Genomic DNA, 26659 nt, shown 5'->3' with positions numbered 1-26659 from the left:
ACGACTGGTAGAACGGCTAAGAGGCCAGGCTCTTGATGGAGCGGTACAAAGATCTGAGTCACAGTTCTGCCACTTGTTAGCTGAGCAATCTTACTCAAGATCTGTAACCTCTCTGAGCCTCAATGTTCTCATCTGTGAAATGGGAATAATAAAACACTCTACTGTAAGGATTAAATGCAGTAATAAAACACCTAGCATAATCGTTAGATCACAATAGGCACCCCACAAATGTAGCTCCTCCAAAGTGCCTCTAAACTTCCTGGTGACTGCAGAAAACTTCAACCCCCCACTGCACCCCCGTCACTTCAACCTCAAACTTATTTTTCTGCAAGGTTTGAGTGCTCAGTGTTCATGGAACTCTTATTCAGACATCCAAGGCCCTCAAACATGCACACACACAGCCCGAGCACACCCTGGGGAGGACTTTTAGATGCCATGGCTGGTTACCAAGGAGAGGTGTTTAGGAGGCTTCCCTGGAGTGCAGCTGCAACCTCTTATGTTGGTTAGAAGAGACTCCTGCCCAAGCAGGGGGCTGGCTGACATGACCTCTTGGGGGCCTTCACACTCAGAATTTTTCAACGTGAATTTTAAAAAATAATTTTATTTATTTATGTTTGGCTATGCTTGGTCTTCACTGCCGTGCGGGCTTTTCTCTAGTTGTGGTGAGCAGGGGCTACTCTTCACTGTGTGTGGGCTTCTCACTGCAGTGGTCGTCCTTGTGGAGCGCGGGCTCTAGGGTGCTCAGGCTTCAGTAGTTGTGGCGTTTGGGCTCAGTAGTTTCAGCTCCTCAGCTCTAGAGCACAGGCTCAATGGTTGTGGTGCACAGGGTCAGTTGCTCTACGGCATGTGGAATCCTCCCGATCAGAGATTGAACCCATGTCTCCTGCACTGACAGGTGGAATCTCCACCACTGAGCCACCAGGCAAGCCCCTCTACTTGAACTGTGTTAGCTCGTGCGCACATACGTGCACACTCTCACACACCACCTGCTCAACTGAACAAGAAGGGCTGCCCCTCTCTTTCTTGCGGAGCTAGAAACTTCACTCTCTATGACTGATTTGCTTAGCAGGAAGTCTCAGGACAAGGAGAACAGTGACCAAACAGAAGGGGCCAGGACCCTGGCTGGACCCCCAGAGCAAGTAGCAGCAGCAGCCCCATGCATTTGGGGGAATTCACTGGTTCCACACGCTTACTCATCCAGCATCTCTCCAGAGCCTCCTGCTGCTGCAGAAGATGACAAGGGTGATCAGAGCCCCTGGTGGGGAGCTGGCTGTGGTGTCTTGCCCCGAATCAGTGTATCTTGTCCACTTGAATTTCCAAGGATCAGGAGCCCTCTGGATCTGGGCAGGTCTGGTGGAACATGTATGTGGGTGCTGAGTCCTTGTCCTACATTAAACCCCCCTCAAGAACAACATCAGCCAGGACTTGTGACATTCCCCCAACTCTGTTTTAGAATTTAGAAGAGATCGAAGCACAGAAACGCATAACGATTTATACCCAAGGTCAGCAGTAAGTCTCTGGGTCTGCATTTGAACCCAACATTGTCTAACTGCAAAATGCAAGCTCTAACCACGCATTACACTGCTTCCCATGTGAGGGCCACATTCCAGGCCTGAGTTTCAGTTCCAGGAATCATTAGAAAATACCATTTCTCAATGAGCTGTTTCCCCCTGCTTTCTGTTTATGAGCCTACTTTTCAAAAATCCCAATAAATGGTGCTTTCAAAGGAAAAGGACTTGAATAGCAAGCAATCACAATTCCCTCATCATTGAAACAATTCTTTATCATGGAGGTCACATTTTACAAAACATCCATAACCTGTTATATTAATTCTAAAAAGCATGTTTGTGGTTCTTTTAATTTCTGAATTCTGGATGCATTTTAAAGACTAGAATCTAAGCTTCTGTGAAATACACAATATTATTTGGCCCTAATCCTGGTAGGTGAGCATTGTCAAGATTACAATCACCATTTTACAACTGGGAAAACTGAGGTTCAAAAAGGTTAGGCAACTAGCCTGAGGTCACAAAGCCAATCAGTGCAGATTAGCCTGGTCTCCTGATTCCCAGCACAAGCTGAGTTCATGGTATACTGTCCTGGCTTGAACAAGTGCTCACGCTAACTTGTTCCCAACACCATTCCCCTGGCAATCCCCCATCAGAGGCCTGAGGGTGACCTTGGCTCCCTAACCTAGGGCTGTCCAATCTCAGTCAGAGCAGGGGAATGAACCCAGTGTGGGGACACCTGGAAACAGCCCAACCCCACACAGGAAGTTTTCAGGCCAAAGGATCCCACTTTCAAGAATGCATTCCATGTGGGAGGCAGCATAGCAGGGATCAAAGCTGGGCCTGGGGTGTGAAGGCAGTGTTTCTACCTGGTACCCCCACACACCATGCATGCTAGATTTAGGGGCTCCCCATCTAGGGTCCCCATTCTCTGGAATTACTCACCGTGCCCTCTTTCTCCTATTTCAAGAGGCCAGATGAAAATCAATATTGGCTCTAGATAAGATCTCACAGACAGACTAAAACACCACATTTCTTTGCCATAGTTCAACTTACATCAGCTCAGTGGCACTGCCAGGGTTTGGTCTTGCTGACCAGAAAACACTGATCGGCTGTGATAGGGCCCCAATTAACACACAAGGGGAAAAACCAATTAACGACTTATTATATAACAGGCGCAGCTTGGCAGACAAAAATCTTTCAAAACAAGGCTGTGACGGGGGAAAGTAATCAAGGGGGCAAGCTGACGTGGGAGTGGGAACACGTTTGCCCAGATGGTACAGGTGAGGTTCAGAGAGCTGGAGTGACTCACTCAAGGTCACCCAGCAGGAGTGGGACTAGCACCCACGGTTTCTGCCCCGTGGGACAGGCATCTTTCTACCATACCCTTCTGTGCTGAGGATTGAGAAGGTCAGAGCATCAGGACTCACCAGGGCTGCTGAAGAGGGCAAGGAAATGGCTTCTCCCTGGCACCTGTGGTCTCCTTCCTGGCGGGCAGCTGCCAAGGCCACGCTGTCTTTCCTCCCTGGGCGCCTGCCAGGGCAGCTAGGCATGGGCGCCTCCTGGAAAGCCGGCTCTGGGTAAGGTGGAGGAGGCCGCCCTGAAGCAAGCACCCTCCAGGACATGAGGTCACGGGGTTGCCATGGAGGGGTTTGCTACATCCAGCCCCACAGCTGCTTCCTGGCATCCACCCCGGGATCTCTTCAGGTCGCAGGGCTGGTTTTCGTGCCAGCTGCTTGGTGCCTTTAAGAGAACAAAGGAGTTCATTGGCTGAGCAAGGCTCCCCCTACCTCTTTACCTGCGCAGGTGAAGGCTGCAAGGCTAGGGGCAGACCCAGAAGTAAACAAATTGTGCCAACCCGCCAGCTCACCCCTCCTCCACAGCCTTGGTCCTAGGCTCCCTTCCCCTCTCCCACCCACAACTCTGAGAATAACCTGGGAGTAAACAGAGGCCCAACATTCTGCAGAATGCTTAGCGCTGTTCAGTTTAGGAAACTTCATTATTTCACAGTCACCCTTGACCAGAGTTAACAGTACGCCTTTCTCCTTCAGACGGAAAAACTGCACTGGGAGAGGTAAATGGCTTGTTCAGTTCACCTGGATCTTGTAAGGAAGGTTGACAGAGTAGGAAGGTGTGAGGACCCAAACCTGAATCCCCTGCTTTTGAATTCCCACATGGTGGTGAGTTTGATCCCTGGGTCAGAAAGATCCCCTAGAGGAGGGCATGGCAACCTACTCCAGTATTCTTGCCTGGAGAATCCCATGAACTGAGGCGCCTGGCGGGACCGAGTTACATTCCATGGGGTTGCAAAGAGTTGGACACAACTGAGCGACTGAGAACACACACACACACACACACACACACACACACACAGTGCTCTAGACCAGCGGTCCCCAACATTTGTGGCACCAGGGATCAGTTTCATGGAAGACAATTTTTCCACTGATCGGGATAGAGGTAGGGGATGGCTTTGGGATATTTCAAGTGCATTACATGTATTGTGCACTTTATTTCTATTATTATTATTACATCAGCTCCACCTCAGATCATCAGGCTTTAGATCCCAGAGGTTGGGGACCCAGCTCTAGACCACACCACCTACCATCCTCTCCGTGAAACTGTTGGCAAGTCACTCACCGCCTCAGTTTCCACATCTGTAAAATGGTACAGTCATGCTTGCATGTGAGTTTACATTCACTGTGTTGTATATCCTTGGATTTAGGGCTAAAAAGGACTTTGGAGACTCTCTAGGCTATCTGTTCACTTACCAGGAATTCATGCACTCAATAGGTATTACTATTCAGCAGCTATATGTGCCTGCCAGCCTGTCTCAGGGTCTAGGGATACATCAGTAAACCTGAAAGTTAAGGATTCTACACCTATTGAGCTCACATTCTAGAAAGTGGGGTGGAGATGGTGGCTTAGTTGCTAAGTCATGTCCAACTCTTGTGAACCCATGTAGCCCGCCAGGCTCCTCGGTCCATGGGGTTTCCCCAGGCAAAGAATATTGGAGCAGGTCACCATTTCCTTCCCCAGGGGATCTTCTTGACGCAGGGATCAAACCCAGGTCTCCTGCATTGCAGGTGGATTCTTTACCACTGAGCCACCAGGTAAGGAGGGGACTGTTACATATTTGATCTGTTTACTTGTTTAGGTTCTAGAGAGGGGAGCTAGACTCTGGAAAGAGGGGAGCTAGACCTAAACAAGAGATCAAATAGGTAACAGTCCCCTGAAGAAAGGAAATAAGCTGATATGATCAAGTAATGGCTATGGCTATTGTAGACTATGTGGTCAGAGAGGCTCTCTCTGAGGAGGTGATATTAAAGGTGAGACTTGAGTAATGACAAGGAACCAATCACTGTAAGAGCTGGATGAGAGTGTTCCAGGCACAGGGAACTACGAACGCAAAAGCTCTGAGCAGGTGTGTTTGGAGAACAGAAAACTGCTGTGGTAAGAGTATAGTCCAATCTCTGCTGCCCTTTTTCAATAGATAAGAAAATGATTAAGAGGGATGACTTGACTTGCCCAAAATCCCCTCCTGCAAACATCTTTATGAAATACTATGAAATACACAGATTTGGGAATGGTGACTACTTGTGGAGCTAGGAGCTGGGGCACATGAGGAAAGATTTAGCTCAACAGATGTTGACCTGGGCCCACTCTGGGCCAGGCTTTCTGCTAAGTGCTCAGGCTTCAGGAGTGATATCCCTCAAGGGGTTCAAAGTCTAGATATCAGAGCTGGAGGGGGCCTAACACATCATCTAGCCCAACCTACCCATTTCACAGATGTGGAAATTGAGGTCCAGAAAAGTGAACCGACTTGCCAAGGGCACACAGTTGGTTCATGGAGGAACTAGGAATTGAGCCAGGTCTCTGATGCTCAAGAAATAAAATCTCGAAGCCACACATCCTTAAGTGGAATCCTAACTCTGTAAATCACTAGCTATGACCTTGCCCAACTTCTTTAATGTCTCTTTTCTCAGAAGGATAGTAATACCTATTCATGGATTGATGTGATGACTAAATAAAATGATACACCAAAAGCCCTTGACTCAGTGACTGAAAAGAAATAAGACCTCAATGGATTGGTTATGTACTTGTATTATTATTGATATAAAGTACAGCCTTAGCAAAGGGACAAAATGCTACAGTCTATGTTATTCTCAAAATATTTAATGCTGGGATGGTAAAGGCTCTGTACCAAGCTGAAGGCTTGTCCCAGGAGTTGGCTGCTTTCTACTTCAGGCCCCTCCCCAAGTTCCCACATGTAAGGGAATCCTCACCACTCACTCACTCTGCTGACTGCTCTCTGAGGGCCATGCTGAGACATGACAAGGTAGCACAGCTCTATCATCTGTGTGGATCCTGCTCTACTACCCCAAGCCTCAACTACCTATAAAATGAGAATAACAACAGAACTTACCTCATGGGGTTGTGGTAAAGATTAAATGAATGAATGCCTAGCAAATAGCAAGCCTTCAGTATATGAGATGCAATACACCTCTCCCAGGGTGTGAGACTTGGGAGCTACAGAAAAGAATCAACTGTGGGGACTTCCCTGGTGGAGCAACGGATAATACTCCGCACTCCCAACGCAGGGGCCTGGGTTCAATCCCTAGTTGAGGAACTAAGATCCCACATGCCACTACTGAGTCCACACATCACAACTAGAGAAGCCCACGGACCACAATGAACACCCAGCACAGCCAAAATTAAATTAGCTAATTAATTTTTAAAAAATCAACGTCATTCCCCACCCTCTAAGTGCTTTAGTCCAGGAAGGATACAGTCAGAGGCCATTCTCTTCCCGTTTTTCCCCACGCTGTCACATTTCAGGCCTGGATCAGGGCCCTGGGACCCAAGTGATTCTGGCTACTTTGCAGGGAGGCTGACTGTAAGAATGACTGAGCCAAAACTCCTATATCTAAAACCACCCACACACTCACCTTTGCTGCTAAGAGCCCTATTCCCAGCTCTGCAGAATCACAGACTGTCTCCGATGACTGGAGCCAAAGCACCATATGCTCTGAATAATAAAGCCATCCAGAAAGTTCCCCGTGACGAGCTGGGCGACACATTCCACTTGTACCCGTGGGGTCAGACAGCAGAAATATCACCAAAGGCCTGTCCTCAAAGCCAAGCTCCTGTCTCCAGCAGGCTGGAGCCATGGGGCCCGGCGAGTTTCAACCCCAAGTTCTTTCCCTTTCCTGATGCCTTCTTCTCCCAGTGAATTCATGTGTTTTTCAGCATATTTTTACAAAGCACAATAAAACATTCTCAGTAAGTTCAATGACCATCTGTCCTGATTTTTCCAACCCTAGAGAGCAAAATCCACAGGGGATCAGAGAAAGACATGGTAAGACCAACATGAGGCCAATGGAACAAGCCAAATATATTTACCTGTGGAAGCAGGAGTGGCATTGTTCTTTCAAGTGGCTTTCAAAGCTGTAAACCTGCAGCAGCTCACAGTCTGCAGGTGGGAAGGACAGCCAGTCAGATGCTGTATTTGTTGTGCATGGCGGGATCCTTGTGGGCTGAGCCTTCTTGCCCACCCTTCCCAGCACTCAGTACCAAACATGGTGCCTATCACTGGCAGTCAATCCCAAAACACCTATCCATTGAATAAAGTTGCTTAGTCTACGAATGGATTTAAGAGGCTTCTGTTGCACATTCACATTAACAGCCTGAACTTTTCCTTCTCGGTGCTTATCATACTTGTAATAATTGCATGCACAATTATTTGTCTCATACGTGCCTCCCTGATAAGACTGGCAGCTCCCTGGAGGCAGGGACTTCCCCCAGTTTCATTCACTACTTGTATCCTCTGTGCTTAGAATGAGATATGGCATAGAGCTGGCACTCAATAAATCTTTGTTGAATGAATAAAAGAGCAAAGATGGCCACAGTCAGTGAGTCGACCCACCTGCTAATTTTTTATTTTATTTTACTGGAGTATAGTTGATTTACAATGTTGTGTTAGTTCCAGGTGTACAGCAAAGTGATCCAGTTATACAGTGAAAAAGTTGACTTAAAACTCAACATTCAGAAAACGAAGATCATGGCATCTGGTCCCATCACTTCATGGGAAATAGATGGGGAAACAGTGGAAACAGTGGCAGACTTTATTTTTTTGGGCTCCAAAATCACTGCAGATGGTGACTGCAGCCATGAAATTAAGACGCTTACTCCTTGGAAGAAAAGTTATGACCAACCTAGATAGCATATTGAAAAGCAGACAAATGACTTTGCCAACAAAGGTCCGTCTAGTCAAGGCTATGGTTTTTCCTGTGGTCATGTATGGATGTGAGAGTTTGACTGTGAAGAAAGCTGAGCGCCGAAGAATTGATGCTTTTGAACTGTAGTGTTGGAGAAAACTCTTGAGAGTCCCTTGGACTGCAAGGAGATGCAACCAGTCCATTCTGAAGGAGATCAGCCCTGGGTGTTCTTTGGAAGGAATGATGCTAAAGCTGAAACTCCAGTACTTTGGCCACCTCATGCAAAGAGTTGACTCCTTGGAAAAGACTCTGATGCTAGGAGGGATTGGGGGCAGGAGGAGAAGGGGACGACAAAGGATGAGATGGCTGGATGGCATCACTGACTCAATGGACGTGAGTCTGAGTGAACTCCGGGAGTTGGTGAAGGACAGGGAGGCCTGGCGTGCTGTGACTCATGGGGTTGCAAAGAGTCAGACATGACTGAGTGACTGAACTGAACTGATAGCCATTCTTTAGATCCTTCCTCATAAGGATCATTGCTGATTTCCAAGGCCTGTGCTGCTTGAGGCACTGAGCTTCACTACCAGGTCAAAGGAAGCTAGCCTAAGGTTTTTTACTTCAAGATGCCAACAGTATTACCGGAAAGTGTGGGGAAAGGGATTTGCTAATGTCCGGATTCAGCTGTTCTTACAAAGAGTCTGTCACCTACAATGTCTGTCCATTTACAAAAGCAACACATAGGATGGGAAGTATGCTCACCTGCTGGTTAACCGGGGCCTTCCCTTTGCCTCTAGCTAGTGATTTGGGACATTTGCCCTGGGGGTGGATGAACTGGATTTCAACCTGGAGTTAATAATGGAATCTACTTCATAGAGTTGTTATAGGAAAAAATGAATATATTGATGTGCAAATATTTACTACAGGACCTGACACCACCACTAGCGCTCAGTAATGTTATGAGAGTTGTTGTTCCTGCCAATACTCTGCCTTCTAAGGCTGCCCTTGGATGAAGGACACCGCCACCTGATGAAGATCTTCAGGATGCAAGTCTGGTGCTGGGCTTCTCTATGTCATCTCCCGGGGCAACCAGGTCAGGTTGCAGGGAGGAAGGAGTGGATCATCTATGTGACAGAAATAAAACTTGGGACAGAGACACTACTCAAACTGACTTGGGCGAAAGGTGGCCCACAGTTCCCCTAAATCCAGGGTGGAGGCTGCCTTGTGCACAGCTGGGTCCAGGAGCTCAAGCAACATCCTCACGATGTTTCTTCCTTGTCTCTGTCTGCTGCTATCCACACTGCAGTCTTCATTGTCTCAGAGAGGTTCCCTGAGGGGCTTTACATCCTCTCTTCTCAGTTACCTCGCAGCTCCCTTGCCCAAAGTTCAGAGCAGACCCCCAGAATTGATTCTAATTGGCTGTAACTGAATCACATGATAATTCCTGAACCAATCATTGGGGTCAGGGAGTGCAAGGCTCTGATTGGCAGAGTGGAGTCACATGCCCACCTCTAGGCCAGTGTGCTAAATCAGCTTCAGAGAAGGGGAAGGAAGGTACCCAGCGACTTAAGAGCTGCTGTTGCCAGAGCAGAGGAAGGTGTTGCTGAGTCAGCAAAACAAATATTCCCCTGCAGGTTACAAACCTCTCTGCAGGTTAAGTGACAAGGGCAATGTCACAGTGAGACCAAACAAACATCAATTCCATCAGACAAATAAAGTGATAGGATCTGGAGGGATCCCCAGAGGACAATGGACCTTTACTCAGCTATCTGCCAAAAGACCTGATCTGTAGGGCCCAGGTTAGGGTGAAGCAAGTGAGGCACCTGCCTCAGGCACCACGTTAAGGGAAGCACCAAAAAACTTAGCAACCTAGATAAATAATACTTGAATGCAACATTTTAAAAATCAAAATTAACGCCAAAAAAATCCATGATGAACAAGATACCAAAACTTTAAATAAAAGCATGACGAGTAATAGCGCTGTAAAGAGCCATACTGGAGCTTGGGGGCAAAAGGAAAAATCAGAACTATTGATTCAGTTGTGTCCGACTCTGTGAGATCCCATAGACGGCAGCCCTCCAGGCTCCTCTGTCCCTGGAATTCTCCAGGCAAGAATACTGGAGTGGGTTGCCATTTCCTTCTCCACTACTGATTCTACTTTTATGTAAAATTTTGGTATTTTGTTCATCATGAATTTTTTGGCAAAATGTTATTTGTCTTGATTTCTGACTTTTGGGGCACCACCCTAAGTTGTGTGCTGGAGGCAGGATGCCTCATTCCTCCTACCCTAGTCTGGGCCCTACTGTCTTTGTATGGGATTTGCTGGAGGCAGAGAGGGAAACCCATCCTGAAATGAAAGGATGTGTCCAAACTGGCATTCCCTAGTGAGAAGGGCCCGGGGCGGGAAGCAAAAGCCTGGTATCAGCTCCGGTTCTGCCATCAGCATGCTGTCACTCCACCTCCCTGGGAAGATGCTTTCCTGTCTACTCCTCAGTTTTTCCACTTGCATATGTGGGACAGGGCACAACTGTAGAACCCAATATCTTAGTTTAGAAAAAAATTTTAAATACAGCTTTTAAAGGGGGCATGTGCTGAGGTAGACACATCTATGCTTCTGTACCTCCACCAGCCCAAGAGCCCCTCCAAGTGCTCCATGGAATCCTAAGGAGTTCTAGGGGCAGAGCATGAAAACGTCTAAATCCCATGATCTCTAAGATCCCTAAGCAAACCCACTTTTCTGCCTGAGATAATATACACACTTTATTTCCTCTGCCTATGTTTTATTAGGTCAGTGTTTCTCATATAACCAAGCATACCCTGTATCAAGGACACTGCAGATGCTGTATTTAAAATGCAGTTTCCATGGCTCCACCCTGGTCACACTGAATCTGAATCTCCAGGGATGAGGCCAGGCATCAGCATTTTGAACAAGCACTTTCCCTGCTAGTTGATGCCCACTGAAGTGTTTGGATCTTTCCCAATCATTTCCACAGAACTTCATGAGGTATTTTATCCTGGAGCTTTTATTTACAACTGTCCTTCTGAATGACCAGGGCTAGGAGGGAAACAAAACAAAACAAAACAAAACACAGAAACAGTCAGATGAGCCCAGATAATCAAGGTTTGCCAAGTGGAAACAGATCACAGCAAGATCTCCAGGGGCCCATCCCAGACAGAACATCCTGGCGGCTCCTTGCTCTGCAGTCTCACAGTTTGTATCTGAAAGAAATCATCCGTGCATTTCTCTTTTTTTTCCTGGAGTAGCACTGGCAACCTCAGGAATTATTTATTGAATTATCAGGTTTCTTATTAGTTTATTAATGGGTTCCTGGAAGCTAAGAGTGAGCATCCCTGTAAGGCTGTCAAGAAAATTAACTTTAGACTTCAGAAATATGGTAGATTTTTGTCCACTGCAAGAGAAACAGCCATTCATTCATTTTTTTCATTCAACTAGCTTGGCAGATTCATTGGTGCATAAGATGCTTCCTCTTCTTTTTTTTTCAGCTTTATTGAGATATAATTCTTACACAATACAATTCACCCATTTAAATTGTAAATTCAATTGTTTTTGATATATTAGCAGTGTGCAACCTTCACCTCCCAATCCCCTTCTGCCTCCTTAGCACTAATCAACCACTAATCTACTTTCTATGCATTTGTTTATTCTGGACATTTCATTTTCATGGAATGAAATAACATGTGATCTTTGGAGATGGGCTTCTTTCGCTTAGTGAAACGTTTTCAAGGTTCATGCATGTTGTAGATGGTATCAGTACTTCATCCCTTTTATGGATGAATAATATTCCAGTGTCTATTCAGACCACATTTTGTTTATCTATTTATCAAGTTGATGGACGTATGGGCTATTTTCACTCTTTGACTATTCTGAATAATGCTGCTTTTAATATTTGTATATAAGTTTTTGTGTGAACATGTTTTCTTTCTTCTGCCTTTGAAGGGTTCCGAGTTTAGCAGATGTTGGTGCTAAAACAGGTACCTATGTAATTACCTGTGCCAAAAGGATGGTGCCAGAGAGACAGGGCAACAGTGTGTGGTGATCAGAACCACATGCTTCTGCCATTCTTAACTGAGTGATCTTGGAGGCAAATTTCTTTACCTTTCTGTATACCAGTTTACTCATGTGTAAAAATGGGATCAATAATTTTCCGACTGTTGTGACAATCACATAAGATGATGCACGGTAGGGGCTTAGCATCAAGCCTGGCGCCTGGTAACCACTTGGCAAAAGTCTGTCATTATCATTTTCACTCTAGCAATTCCCAAGATGAAGTTTACTGTTGAGTCATGCACTGCAGCAAGAGTAAAGTCCTCATTCAACATATGTTTATTATTCATTATGAACTTGGCGCTTGAGGAACACAGTTAATCCAGACTTTGGATGCCAAGAGTTTGTAACCTGTGATCTGAATGGAAGGACTCACTGGCATACCTCACCCCCATATATTGTGATTTGTTCTTTAATAAAGGCCCCATACCTTCTGTGGGAGCCTTGGAGAAGGAATATTTTTTAAAAAACAAAAACAAAAAAACTTTTTACTATGAAAATGTTGAAACATACAGGAAGTAGGAAGAATTATCATCTGAATACCTACACATAATCACATAAATTCAACAACTGTCAACATTTTACCATATTTACTTCATTTTTGTTGTTTAGTTGCTCGGTCGTGTCTGACTCTTGTGCAGCTTCATGGATTGTAGTCTGCCAGGCTCCTCTGTCCATGGTATTTCCCAGACAAGAATATTGGAATGGGTTGCTATTTCCTTCTCTATTACTTCATCTTACTATATGTTAATTTCTGGCTGAACCAGTTTAAAGTTAACTGCAGATATTCTAACACTTCAGCCCTAAACATGTCAGCAGGCATTTTGAAAAAATATTCTCCAAAACCACAATACACTTACCATACCTCACAAAACTAATAATTTCCTTATATCATCTAACACCCAGTTCATAGTCAGATTTCGCCCATTGTCCAAAAATACAGTCTTTATAGCTTAAAAAAATAAAAGCACCAGGATATAGTCAAGAATCACATCTTACATTTACTTGCTAGGCTCTAGGGTCTCTTGGAATCTAGAACTCTTCCAGTGTATCTGCTTTTGTTTTGTTTTCACAACATTGACTTTTAAGATCTCATCAGTTGTCCTATAAACTGTCTCACATTCTGGACTTCTCATTGCTTCTCTGTGGGTTATATAACAGTGTTCGTCTATCCCCAGTTTGAAATTCTTCTAAACTGAAACCAGCTCTAAAGACCAGATTAGGTTCAGGCTCAATAAGTTTGGCAGAAGCAAAAACAGATTGAGTTGTGTGGTTTGCTGCATCCTATCGGTGGTGGTATTCAGTCGCTAAGTCATGTCCAACTCTCTGGGACCCCATGGACTGCAGCAAGCCAGGCTCCCCTGTCCTTTACTGTCTGCTGGAGTTTGCTCAGATTCATGTCCATTGAGTCGGTGATGCTATATAACTATCTTATCCTCCGCCATCCTCTTTGCCTTTTGCCTTCAGTCTTTCCCAGCGTCAGGGTCTTTTTTAATGACTCAGCTCTTCACATAAGTGGCCAAAGTATTGGAGCTTCAGCTTCAGCATCCATCCTTCCAGTAAATATTCAGGGTTGATTTCCTTTAGGATTGACTGGTTTGATCTCCTTGCTGTCCAAGGGACTCTCAAAGGTCTTCAGCACCACAATTTGAAAACATCAGTTCTTCCGTGCTCAGCCTTATTTATGGTCCAACTCTTATATCCATACATGACTACTGGAAAAACCATAGTTTTGACCATATGGACCTTTGTTGGCAAAGTGATGTGCCTGCTTTTCAATACGCTGTCTAGGCTTGTCACAGCTTCTCTTCCAAGGAGCAAGCGTCATTTAATTTCATGGCTGCAGTCACCATCCCACTGAGAGGTGTTTAATGCTGGTTGTTTCACCACAGGTGACACTAAGCAAGGCCCCTGGGTTAAAGTGGTGACAGTCAGAGAAGGCATGAAGGGGAAGACAGAAGTGTCTTCACAGGTAATGGTTTTTGATTAGGGCTTGCAAGGGTGTGCAAGGGAGCCTACTGGGTGGAGGACAAGGGTGGGGAAGGGCTTTCCAGGTATGGAGACAGTGTTGGGAAAGAGAGTGCTGAGCTTCAGGAAGCAGGAGATGGTAGTCAAATGTGGCTGAGAATTGTCATAATAATAACAATAGGCACTTAAAGCCTATTAGAGTTTACTGTGTTCCAGGAACCTACTAAGTGATTCATTTAATTTCTCATACAATCCTGTGGAATGGGTGCTACCACCCCCATTTTAAGGGTGTGGATACCAGTGTTTAGTGATATGCGGTAACTTGCCTGAGGTCATAAAGCCAGCAACAAGCCTACTCGAGATTTGAATTCAGGTGCCTCTGCTTTTAAAACCGCAAAGCTCTATATTAAGACAAGGTGACAGGGCAAAAGAGTTGGAGAGGCAGGTTGACGGTGCGTGGAGGACAGGCCTTCTCTGCCATTCTGAGGAGTTTGTGTGTTATTCCTGGGGCAGTGGGGAGCCAGCAAAGGTTTCCTGGGGCTGGCATGGCTATGCCTGAGAACACTCACTGCCTGGGCTGCCAAGTAAAGTGGAGAGGCACTGCTGAGCTGAGCGCCCCTTCAGCTGAGTGGGGCCCTGGGGAACAGAGATCTTAGGGAGGAATTCAAGTCCTTCCTCCGACTTTGTGCTTGTCCTGTGCCCTGCCCCAGGGGACGAGGCTGGGTGGGTTCTCCGCAGGACATCTGAGAGTCTTCCTACATGCAAACGCTGGGTGCAGAGAAAGGGCAGGGTGGGTCCAGCACCCACGGACCCCTGAGCACAGCAAATAGCTCTGGTTTCCACTGAGTCATCCTTAAGGCCGAGCATTCTGTTGGCCACAGAGCAGTGAAATACAAGTTGCAAAGACCAGGGTAAAGGACCAGCTCATTTAACCCCTGAGACCCAGAGAGGGCAAGTGACTGGCCTAAGATCACACAGTCAGATCTTGGCAGAGGCAGGACTAGGATTCAAGCCGTCATCTAGATTCTGTTCTCTCATGGTGGAGTTTATTTCAGAATCTAAGAAGAATCAACCTAGACAGCCAACAAAGGTCCGTCTAGTCAAGGCTATGGTTTTTCCAGTAGTCATGTATGGATGTGAGAGCTGGACTATAAAGAAAGCTGAGTGTGGAAGAATTAATGCTTTTGAATTGTGGTGTTGGAGAAGACTCTTGAGAGTGCCTTGGGCTGCAAGATCTAACCAGTCCATCCTAAAGGAAATCAGTCCTAAATATTCATTGGAAGGACTGATGCTGAAGCTGAAACTCCCATACTTTGGCACCTGATGTGAAGAACTGACTTCTTGTAAAAGACCCTGATGCTGGGAAAGATCAAAGGCGGGAGGAGAAGGGGATGACAAAGGATGAGATGGTTGGATGGCATCACCGACTCAATGGACATGAGTTTGAGTCAACTGTGGGAGTTGGTGATGACAGGGAGGCCTGGTGTGCTACAGTCCATGGGGTCACAAAGAGCTGGACACGACTGAGCAACTGAACTGAACTGAAGAATCAAAACACAATCGCTGAGGATCGGTCATGGGATGCCAAGTGCCCTGGGAAATCCTTTATTTTTTATTTATATTTTCCTGCTGTGGGAATCCTCTCAGAGGGTTCTGGGTACCCCTCTTGGCCACAGCCCCCAAGCCAGCATGGTATCCCTGACTGTACCTTTGCATCCTTCACAACCGGTTGACTGTTGGTGATGGTGCAGTACAAAGCCTGGGCCCTGCTGCTCAGCCTTGGGACAGGAAGGGCATGTGGACTGGATGCAGAATTGTTCTAGAGCCAAGATACCTATGTTCAAACCTCTTTCCTCTTACTAACTAACAATGTGACCCTGAGCCTGTCACTGCCCCTCGCTGTGCTTATTTCTTCATTTTTAAATTGGTGAAAACAGCAGTGATTCACACAGTTGAGTGTGAGGATTAAATAACATAGGCAGTGTTCAATGGGCTTAGTTAAGGCTTGCCACAAGATAAAGGCTGGTATTACTGTTCACTTGGGGACCAGTAGGCTTGGGTGCTTGCCACTGACCTATCTATTTATTGGACAAACTTTCTAGATGCTGCATAAAATCTGCCTCTTCCATGAAGTACACTCAGATTAACTGTGCTCAGTTTAAAGCCTCTTTAATTCCAAGAATTTAAAGCACAACTGGCATTATTTACAATAGCCAAGATAATGGAAGCAATGTAAGTGTCTATCAACAGATCAATGGATGAAGAAGATAAATGGAATACTCCTCAGCCATAAAAAGTCCAAAGCTTTGCCAGTTGCATCAACATGGATGGACTCAGAGGGCATTATGCTAAGTGAATTAAGTCAGACAGAGAAAGACAAATACTGTATATCACCTATATGTGTAATCTAAAAAATACAACAAAATAGAGAATATAATTTTTAAAAAGAAGCAGACTCACAAATATAGAGAACAAATTAGTGGTTACCAGTTGAAAGAGGGAGGAGAGTAGGGATAATTTAGGGTTAGGGGATTCAGAGGCACAAACTATTAGGTATAAAATAAGCTACAAAGATATATTGTACAACATGAGGAATATAGCCAATATTTTATAATAACTATAAATAAAGCATAATCTTAAAAATTATGAATTACTGTATCGTACACCTGTAACATAGAATATTGTACAGCAACTATACTTCAACAACAACAAAAAATCAAATCACAGGTCAAAAAAAAAGTACAGCTGGCATTATGTAAACTAACTGAAATGGGGGTGGGGAAGGGCAACCTGTGTATGCCCTCTTCCCCTCACAGCACTAAGCCAGACTCAAAGGTGCAAGGCTGTTGTAGTCTTACCCCAGGCTAGCTGCTAGCTAATCAATTTGGGGTAAACCACTTCATATTTGTGACTCAGTTTCTTCAGTAAAATAAGGGTGCTAATATCAGTTTGCAACATGAAAAAAAGTCAGATTTCTGACTATACTTTGAGAATGGAAGGAAACAGCAAAATGTTTTTTTCCAAGCATATTTCATAAACCAGGAAAATGATGCTAACATACAGTATTTCTCTTTTCTGGATTTTCTAAGTTTTATAAGAAGATGCATTAATATAGTCTCATGGTGAAAAATTCACAGCGTTGTTAAATTGCTAAGTGGTGTCCAACTCTTTTGTGACTTCAAAGACTGTTGCCCGCCAGGTTTCCCAGGCAAAAAATACTGGAATGGGTTGCCATTTCCTCCTCCAGGGGTTTTCCCTACCCAGGGATTGAATCCTTGTCTCTTGCATGGCAGGTGGATTCTTTACTACTAAACCACCAAAGAAGCCTGAAAAATTCATAGTATTATAGTATATTGGCTAAGATTCCTGATCAGGGAACTAGATCCCTTATGCCTAAAGATCCTGCATGCCGCAATGAGATCAAGGATCCCATGTGCCGCAACTATAACCCAGGCAGCCCCAAAATAAATAAATACATAAATTTTAAGTTAAAAAAAAGAGCAATCAGTTATATATGAAATGTGACCCCAACTTTGCTTAAAAAGGCATAAATACACTGAAGAAAATAAACATAAGGACATCCATCAACATGTTTACAGTGCTGGTAGGATTTACTGCTGATTATTAGCTTTGTTTTATTTTTCTATATTTTCCTTTTTTTCTCTAATGAGTATATATTATTTTCATAAACAGAAAAAGTACAATTATTTTTAAAGAAAAATAATGTATTCAAGGCTAAGCAAAAGCAAGTTGGATGTCATCGACTTGTGAGTCATCAGAAACCTTTAAGATTAAAATTCTGCCTTTTGGAAGTACCTGTTCCCCAACCATGAGTCAGTGCCTGTTTGTTTTGTTTTGTTTTGTTTTTCTCTTTGAAAGCTTCACACAGAGCTCCCCATTCCTTTGGTTTCCAGAACTTCACCTCCTTGCCTGACGGGCCTCCTTTTGAGCTCAGGCCTGGATGTACTCTGTGGAGTTAAAGACCCTTGAAATCCCTGAAGAGTCACCAGTTTATTTCATTAGCCAGGAGGCCTCTTATTCATCAGTTTAAAAAAAAAGAATCCATAGCATTCGTCCGGGTCCCCTGCCCCCAACACCACCCCTTTTAACAGTCCACGAGGATCTTCCTCAGTCCCTCAGTTTTACTGAACCTGGAAACACAAAACATTCAATGGCTCCTCATTTCCTTTAGGGTGGGTATCATCCTACTTTTTTAGTCTGACATTTAAGGACCCATAATAGAATCCCTTGGTGCCTCAGACGGTAAAGAGTCTGCCTGCAATGCAGGAGACCTGAGTTCGATCCCTGGAAGATCCCTTGGAGAGGCAATGGCAACCCACTCCAGAATTCTTGCCTGTAAAATCCCATGGACGATGGAGCCTGGTACGCTACAGTCCATAGTGTCGCAGAGAGTCGGACACCACTCTGCGATTTCACTTCCACTTTCAAGGACCTGTATGATCTGAACCACATTTCCTTACCACTCCCATAAGTCCATCAGATAGTCTGCTAGCCAGCCACACAGCCAGGCCAGGAAGGAAGAGCAATCGGATGTAAAAATGCAATGGGGAGGGACTTTCCCGGTGGTCCACTGGTTAAGAACCAGCCTTGCAAGGGAGGGGATATGGGCTAGATCCCTGGTTGGGGAACTGGGATCCCATGTGCTTCGGAGTAACTAAGCCAGCACACTGCAACTAGACAGTCAGTGTTCCCCGGTGGCTCAGTGGTAAAGAATCTGCCTGTGATGCATGAGATGCAGGTGGTGTGGATTTGAGCACTGGGTCCGGAAGATCCCCTGGAGGAGGAAATGGCAACTCACTCTAGCACTCTTGTCTGGGAAATCCTATGGACAGAGGAACCTGGTGGGCTACAGTTCATAGGGTCCCAAGAGTTAGACACAACTGAGCATGCATGCAGATTCCTCCACAAGGAAGACCTGAGGCAGCCAAATAAATACAAGTATATACATTTTTTAAATGCAGTGGGGAAAGGTGGGGACTGTGGCAAACAGGAGCAAAAGCACAGATTTTTTTAAAGGGGCTGTCACTTCTTGGTGCCAACCAATTGCCTGATAGGATCTTTCAAGAGACTTTCAAGAGAAACCTGATCTTTATTTGACTTTTAAATATTTGCAAGCTAATTCACAAGACATATTTGACCATACTGCTGACCATAATTTGTGGCCTGTCAAAGGCACATATTGAACTTTTGCCCTCTGTACCTTCCCTTCTGCTGTTCTCACTGCCAAGAACCCTCTCACACTCACGTGGGTCTCAGGAACTCCCCCCATGTTGTCAGGCCCAGCTGAAACACCACTTCTTTCGTGAGCATTTCCAGATGACCTCAGCTAGAAGTGACACCTCCCTCCCTGGGGCTGCCCCATTTAGTCCTCATCTCAGGCCACGGTTATTTTGATGAGCCCTGTCTCTCTTGGTAGATAATGAGCTCCTAAAATACAGCTGACCCTCGAGCAACGCAGGACTGAGGGGCATTGACCATCCCTGTAATGGAAAACCCACACCTAGCTTTATAGCTGCCTTCCTTACCTGCAGTTCTGCATGCTCGGATTCTACCAGCTGTGGATCATATAGTACTATTGTAGTATTTATTGAAAAAAAGACTCACGCGTTAAGTGGACTGTGCAGTTCAAACCTGTGTTGTTCAAGAGTCAACTATACTCAACAAATATGCATGGAGCACCTGTTTCATTGCAGGCACCAGGTTAGGCAGTGGGTATACAGCCCTCAGCAAGATGGAGAGTCTTTACCTAGGAATACAGAGTCTAGTACAGGCTAGATTTTAAATGAGTCATTCTCAAGTCACCTAATTTCAATGTATGATGAGTTTTAAGGAATTAAGAGAGTTTCTAAAAGGAACTTAATCCAGGCAAGGGGATTAAACCGGTCACGGGGCTGCTCAGGGAAGCATTAGCACTAGCTGCCACCTAAGGCTGCCCAGTTTATATACTGCACTAAGGTAACCGGCGGGAAGGGTGGGTGAGAGCCTAGATCCCACCCAAGCTGTGCCTTTTCTTTTTTGGTCTCCGTGGACGACTCCTAGGATCTCAGTTCCCCAACCAAGAACTGAACCCAGGCCGTGGTAGTGAAAGCCCAGAATCCTAACCACAAGGCCATCAGGGAGCTCCCAAAGTTGTGCTTTTTTTTTTTTTTCTGATTTGTGAAAAAGCATTTGTAGACTAGTGGCGGCAGTGTTTAGTCCCTCCTCTCTTTTGACCATCCCCATAACACAGAAAGCTGCTCTAAGAATCTATGTATCTACCAGAACATACCCCTTGAATCCTTCCTTTAAAGGCTGTGGGGACCAAGGAAGCATCTCTGAAGAAGAGACATAGGGGTTGAGACTGAAGGTAAGAAGGCGCCAGGCAGCTAAGATATGAGGAACAGCATGTACGAGGCCTCTGAGGAAAGTACCAAAGCTTAATGGTCTCATAAGCAGCCAGTGTGGCTGAAGCCTGGATAGACAGGGAGCTGGGTCGGCTGGGCAGTGACCACACACCACTTGTGGCCAGGAAGGCTGCATTAAGGGGCTCGATCCTCATCCTGAAATGTCTCATATCTCCCCCTCTTTGACCACGCTGCTTATGGGTGTCACTGCCCATGGGTGACCCCACAGAAAGCATGATAACACAAACTACCTTTGCAGAGTGCCTACCATGAGCCATATACTGTGCTGGGGCCACAAGTCATTTCCCTCTTCCTTCCCTACCCTCCTAAGGAAGTGTTCTTTGATTCCAATTGAGCATTGAGAACGTTGAGGCACAGAGAAGATGAGCAGCCTACCCAAGGTTACCTGGCTATCAAGAGGTGGGGTGGGACTCCAAGTCTCTGACTCTAAGCCCTTCCTCCTGGCTGCCTTGTAGCAAAAACCCTTGCGAATAAACAGAAAGCACAAGGAGTTGGGAGCCTGGAAGCTCAGAGGGGTCTGGGGGCTTGCAGCATTGGCATCACTGGGAAGCTTGCCAGAAATGTAGGTGCTCCAGTTCCACTGTAGTCCTGCTAAATCACAATTCGCCTTTTACAAGAATCATGTGAATATTTCCAGGCTGAGAAGCACTACACTACAGAATAACCCAAGCACACTGGCATATTGCATTTGCAGCTCTTATACAGCAGTCTAGTGTCTCAAAGGCCAAGTCTCTAGTGACCTGAGAACTACTTATTATAACCAAATTTTCCAGAACTGCCAACTGTGCCATCCACCCACTTGTCCTAGTTCTGTCTCCTATTCCAACTCCAAGGGAAAGATCAAGACGCAGCTGCCATCACCTCCAGAGAGAGGCAATGCTCTGTTTCTGCTCAATTCCTTAGCATGGATCTGCTTTCATATAGAAAGAAACCTGAAGTCATTAGACCCTTCTCCTGGTTAATCACTCTCCAAAACATCTTCTATACAGGGGCCACTCTGATCCCCAGACCATTTTCTGGAATCTACTTTTCGCACGTCAATCCCTTTTCTAAGCCTGCATGCCAGGGGAAGTGGAATGGTTTGGTGGACAAGATTGGCAGGTGAGGGAAAGCTGGATTCTCCTCTGTTAAGGCCAGATGTTGTGTGACTGGGAATCTCCCACTTCCATTTCCTCACTCCTATCTGAGAAATGGGGAGAAGGACTAGATTAGGAATCACTAAATTGTGGTTTGGCAGATAACAGAAAGGAAGTTCAATAGCCCAGGTGAAATAAGAAGGAGTAGTGGGGGCTGTGGCAAATTAGAGAATACCATGCCTTGATTAAAAAAGGCAGCCCCACTCAGCATAGGCTATTGTTGTCATGGGAAATATAGGTCCAGTGTTGGCATATATGCTAATTTTTCAAGAGATGGGAATCAAATTTTGCCCAGTGAAATATCCTATGGTGTTTAAACATTGGCATCTGGTTAAAACATAAACAAACAGCACTGAGTGGGTCAAATTAAGATCACGTGCAGGCCAGATCTGCCCATGGGCTGCCAGTTTGCGATGCCTGACGTGGATGCCGCCTCACGTTATTCAGAAGTTTAGGATTCCATCCCACGTGCAGCTCTTCAAAACGCTGCTGTTAAGGGCGGCGGAATCCGTGCGTTCTGACGCCCCGCCGCTTCTCCTGATCGCGGTCCTGGGCCCCACCCATGCCCTTGCTCAGCCCTCTCCGGGAGAGGACTGTACGCCGGGACTCAGCCCTGTCCCTGGTGGCCGGGATGGGTCGCATGGCTTCTTCACACCCTCCCTACCTGCTCGCCTGCTCTCCCAGCAGAGCCGCAGCGATGACTCAGCCTCTGGCTGCCCGAGCCGGGAAGGGAGGAGCAGGGGCGGGGGAGGGGAGAGGGGAGGGCAGGGCTGGGCCCACGTAGAGGGGAGGGGAGAGAGGAGGCCGGAGGATCCAGGGGAAAGGGAGGAAGGCGGAGCAGTGGGGGAGGAGGGGGGTGGAAGAGGAGGGGGTGGGGGAGGAGGGCTGCTCCTGGGAAAACCGAAGGTTCAGCCCCCACCTTCTCCCCGCGGCCCGCTGACTTAGGGATGGGCGGGGTCCCTCGAGCAGAAGAGAGGAGCGGGTGGCGAGGGGGCGAGGCACCGAAAGGAAGGTCGTGAGCTCCGGGCATTCGTCCCCCATCCCTGAGTGTCCTTGTTGACACGCGGTTCCCAGCCACGCCTGGGGACCACCCCGGCTGCGGTTGGATTAGTGCTGGGAAAGACACCTTTAGACATGGCCCCTTCGTGAGCACCTCCCTCCCTGTGGAGGCCTTGCGGGACGGCAGTCAGAAAAGGACAGCGATGAGGGAGATGGAGCCCTGCAGACTTAGGGCGGAGAGAAAACCCGCACCGCCTGCCTGCAAGTCGAAATTTAAAGGCAGAAATGACCTACTGGAGCATTTTGCTGGGCTACACAGTAGCTATAAGGCAAGGATGAATTTGGAAGGTGGCCCCAGGAAGTTTCCTTAGCAATTTTTTTTAATGATATGGATTGACGAATGAATGAAATATGTCACAGGAGCATATCTGTGTGTGTAGACAAGACAGGTTTTTTTTAAATGTCGTTTTGTATGTCTGTGTGCTGTTTGCGAGGATGTATATAGGAATCTGTATGTGTATCTTGAATGATGTATGCATATGTATCTTATGGATATAAGCACATTGATAGCTGGATATGTGTGCACACTGTATGAGTATGTGTGCTCAGACGGCATCTCTGTGTATATGTACAGGTGTTTTTATATGCCTGTTAAACAGGTGTTTAAGATCTATGGGCTTTCCTTGGTTTGTATTTAAATATGTGAATGGACATGAATTTGTGGGTTTGTGAATGTGACTACATATATTCATACTTGGGTATGTATTGCTGTTGTGTGCCAGTGTTGTGAGTGTGTGTGTGTATGGGATTGAATTATGATTGTGTATATGTGTTAATGAGTGTATGGGAATATATTTGTGAGTCTGTGAAGAGGGCCAGAGTGTGCTTTAAGGTTGCTTATGTGTTTAGATAAGAACACATGTATATTTTCCTGTCTATGTGGATGTGACTAATGAGTCTGGGTGTGTCTCTGTAGCCATCCTATTTGGTCAGTCTGTGATAATCAGTCTGTGATTCTTAAGGGTTAGGCTGATTTAGATGCTTCTTGGAGGAGGAGGTCCTCAGAGGGTGGGGACTGTGGAGGTAGGAAAAGCCCCTGGTGTGCTGGCCCAGTGGCCTTCCAGAGCCGTTGGGGGCAGGGTGAGCAATGTAGGCTGAAGCTAGACAGTGGCCTCAAATGCCAGAACAGGGCTTCCTCCTGGTCCTCAGGACCTCCTCTGCCTCCTCCACCCTCTCAGGACCACCTTGTTGTCTACCTTGTCAGTGCTCTTCTGCAAGGGTATGCACTCGGTCATTAACAACAGTGACATTATATCAACAGACATTTCTTCAAAGAACACATACAGATGTCCAAAAAGCACATGAGAAGATGCTGCTGCTGCTGCTGCTAAGTCACTTCAGTCGTGTCCGACTCTGTGCGACCCCATAGACGGCAGCCCACCAGGCTCCCCCATCCCTGGGATTCTCCAAGCAAGAACACGGGAGTGGGTTGCCATTTCCCTCTCCAAAAAGATGCTAGGCATTGCTAATTATTGGAGAACGGCAAATCAAAACTACAATGAGGTATCACTTCACACCAGGCAGAATGGCCATCATCAAAAATTATACAAACAATAAATGCTGGAGAGGGTAGAGAAAAGAGAACCCTCCTACATTGCTGGTGGGAAGGTAAATTGGTGCAGCCACTATGGAGAACAGCGTGGAGGTTCTTTAAAAAACGATAAATAGAGCTACTATATGATCCTGTCATCCCTCCTGGACATATATTTCAAAAAGATAACATGCACCCCAACATTCATTGCAGCACTATTTACGGTCACCAAGACATGGAAGCAACCTAAATGTCCATTGCCAGAGGAAAAAAGAAGAAGTAGTACCTGTATACAATGGAGTATTATTCAGCCATAAAAAAGAATGAAATAATGCCATTGGCAACAATGTATTTGGACCCAGAGATTATACTGAGTGCAGTAAGTCAGGGGAAACCAAATATCATACATCACTCATATGTGGAATCTAATTTTAAAAAAAGACACAAATGAACTTATTTACAAAACAGAATTACAGATACTGAAAGCAAACTTGTGGTGACCAAAGAGGAAAGATAGGGGTGATGGATAAATTAGGAGATGGAGTAATATACACACACTACTGCATAAGATAGGTAACCAACAAGGACCTACTATATAGCACAGGGAACTCAATATTCTGTGATAATCTATATGAGAACAAAATCTGAAAAAGAATGAATATAACTAAATCGCTTTGCTGTACACCTGAAACCAACACAACATTGTGAATCAACTATACTCCAATGGCTTCCCCGGTGGTCAGTAGTTAAGGCTTCCTGTTTCCACTGCAGGGGACATGGGTTCAATCCCTGGTGGGGGAACTAAGACCTTGCATGCTACATGACACGGCCAAAAACAAAACAAAATTGTACTCCAATAAAGTTAAAAATAAATAACAATAACAGCAATATTATGGAATACTTACTGTGTGCCTACCGCCTGAAAGCAGTGAACTGATATTGGTTCAAATTAGTATCCCCAGTTTTACAGTGTGGGCCACTGAGGAGGTGAAGTGCCTGTTCCTGGTTACACAGCTACTCAGGGTGCCTCAGAGTCCAGGGGCTACAGACCCCTTAACTGCTAGACCAGGCAGGGTCTCACAGCCTTGGTGTGATTGACACTTGTGGTCAGCAGTTCAGTGTTACAGGGCTGCCCTGTTGGCTGTGGGATCTTCAGCATCATCCTTGATCTCCATATATGTGTGCTGCGCTTAGTCGCTCAGTCGTGTCCAACTCTGTGCAACCCCATGGACTGTAGCCTGCCAGGCTCCTCTGTCCATGGAATTCTCTAGGCAAGAATACTGGAGTGGGTTGCCATTACAGACTCCAGGGGATCTTCCTGAGCGATGCATTGAACCCGGGTCTCCTGCGTCTCCTTCATTGGCAGGTGGGTTCTTCACTACTGAGTCACCTGGGAAGCCCTTAGTGACATCTATATATCAGATGTCAGCAGCGCCTCCCTTTCCAGTTGTGACAACCAAAATGCCTCTGCTGCTGCTAAGTCGCTTCAGTCGTGTCCGACTCTGTGCGACCCCATAGACAGAAGCCCACCAGGCTTCCCGTCCCTGGGATTCTCCAGGCAAGAACACTGGAGTGGGTTGCCATTCCCTTCTCCAATGCATGAAAGTGAAAAGTGAAAGGGAAGTTGCTCAGTCGTATCCAACTCTTTGAGACCCAATGGACTGTAGCCCACCAGGCTCCTCCGCCCATGGGATTTTCCAGGCAAGAGTACTGGAGTGGGGTGCCATTGCCTCTAGGTACTTCCAAATGTCTCCTGGGGACAAAATCACCCCTGATTGGGAACCAGTGCACTAGACTATCCTGCCTTCCTCAATAAATGCTTTCTGAGAGGCTGATCTGCACCCTGTCTGCTGGCTTCAGTGGTTCCTTTTCTTTCACAATGATCTTCACTTCCACTTAGGTAGCCCCTTGCCTCTGTCGCAAACAGAAGGTTAACTAGCTAGGCCACCTTGTCCAGCAGCTCAACCTCTCTAAACCTCAATCACAGAAAGCATAGGGCTTAGCACCTTGTAGATACCACTATAGCTCTTATTATTTTTAAAAAATAATTTTATTTATTTTTGGCCACGCTGGGTCTTCATTGCTGTGTGGGCTTTTTTCTAGTTGTAGCGAGCGGGGACTGCTCTCTAGTTTCGGTGCACAGGTTTCTCAGTGCTGTGGCCTCTCCTGTTGCAGAACACGGGCTCGAGGGCATGCTTAGTTGCCCTACTGCACATGGGATCTTCCCTGATCAGGGATCAAACCCGTGTCTCTTGTATTGGCAGGCGGATTCTTTTCCACTGTATGTGCTGCGCTTAGTCATGTCCGACTCTTTGCAACATCAGGGACTATAGCCCGCCAGGCTCCTCTGTCCATGGGGATTCTCCAGGCAAGAATACTGGAGTGGGTTGCCATACCCTCCTCCAGGGGATCTTCCCAACCCAGGGATCGAACCCAGGTCTCCCGCATTGTATAGCTCTTATTATTATCATCCGAGTCACAGGGCTTCCCTGGGGTCAGAGCCAGGAATAAGAGGGCCCCATGCCAGCTGACTGTCTCTGCCCCAAGCTGGGGACAATGCTGGTTCTGGGTGTTTGTTTTCCTGGTTCAGTGAGAAAGACATGGTGCTTCAGAGTTGGGCCAAAGCTGGCTCCATGTGATGCTATCATATTTATGCCATTTTGTCTTTGCAATAAAACAGCCTGACTTTTTCCACCAGTAGAACCTGATTTTCGGGAGCACACACTGCTTTGCGGCCATAGCAGGTAGTCAGAGGGA

General features: G+C 46.1%; 1 long non-coding RNA gene across 1 annotated transcript; it reads right to left on the bottom strand.

Moving 5' to 3' along the window:
* Window positions 1–1041: 1041 nt before the first annotated feature.
* On the bottom strand, window positions 1042–22174 carry LOC133251535 (uncharacterized). Its single transcript, XR_009737671.1, has 3 exons — window positions 21977–22174; window positions 2936–3248; window positions 1042–1350 (listed from the first exon to the last, which is right to left on the bottom strand). It is a non-coding gene; the product is annotated as an uncharacterized LOC133251535 (long non-coding RNA).
* Between the last annotated feature and the right edge of the window lie 4485 nt (window positions 22175–26659).

Source organism: Bos javanicus, chromosome 7, assembly GCF_032452875.1.
Source record: "Bos javanicus breed banteng chromosome 7, ARS-OSU_banteng_1.0, whole genome shotgun sequence".
In the NCBI taxonomy this organism is placed as follows: domain Eukaryota; kingdom Metazoa; phylum Chordata; class Mammalia; order Artiodactyla; family Bovidae; genus Bos; species Bos javanicus.
The sequence above is the reverse complement of the archived record's forward strand: the minus strand, read 5'-3'. Positions and strand labels throughout refer to the sequence as shown.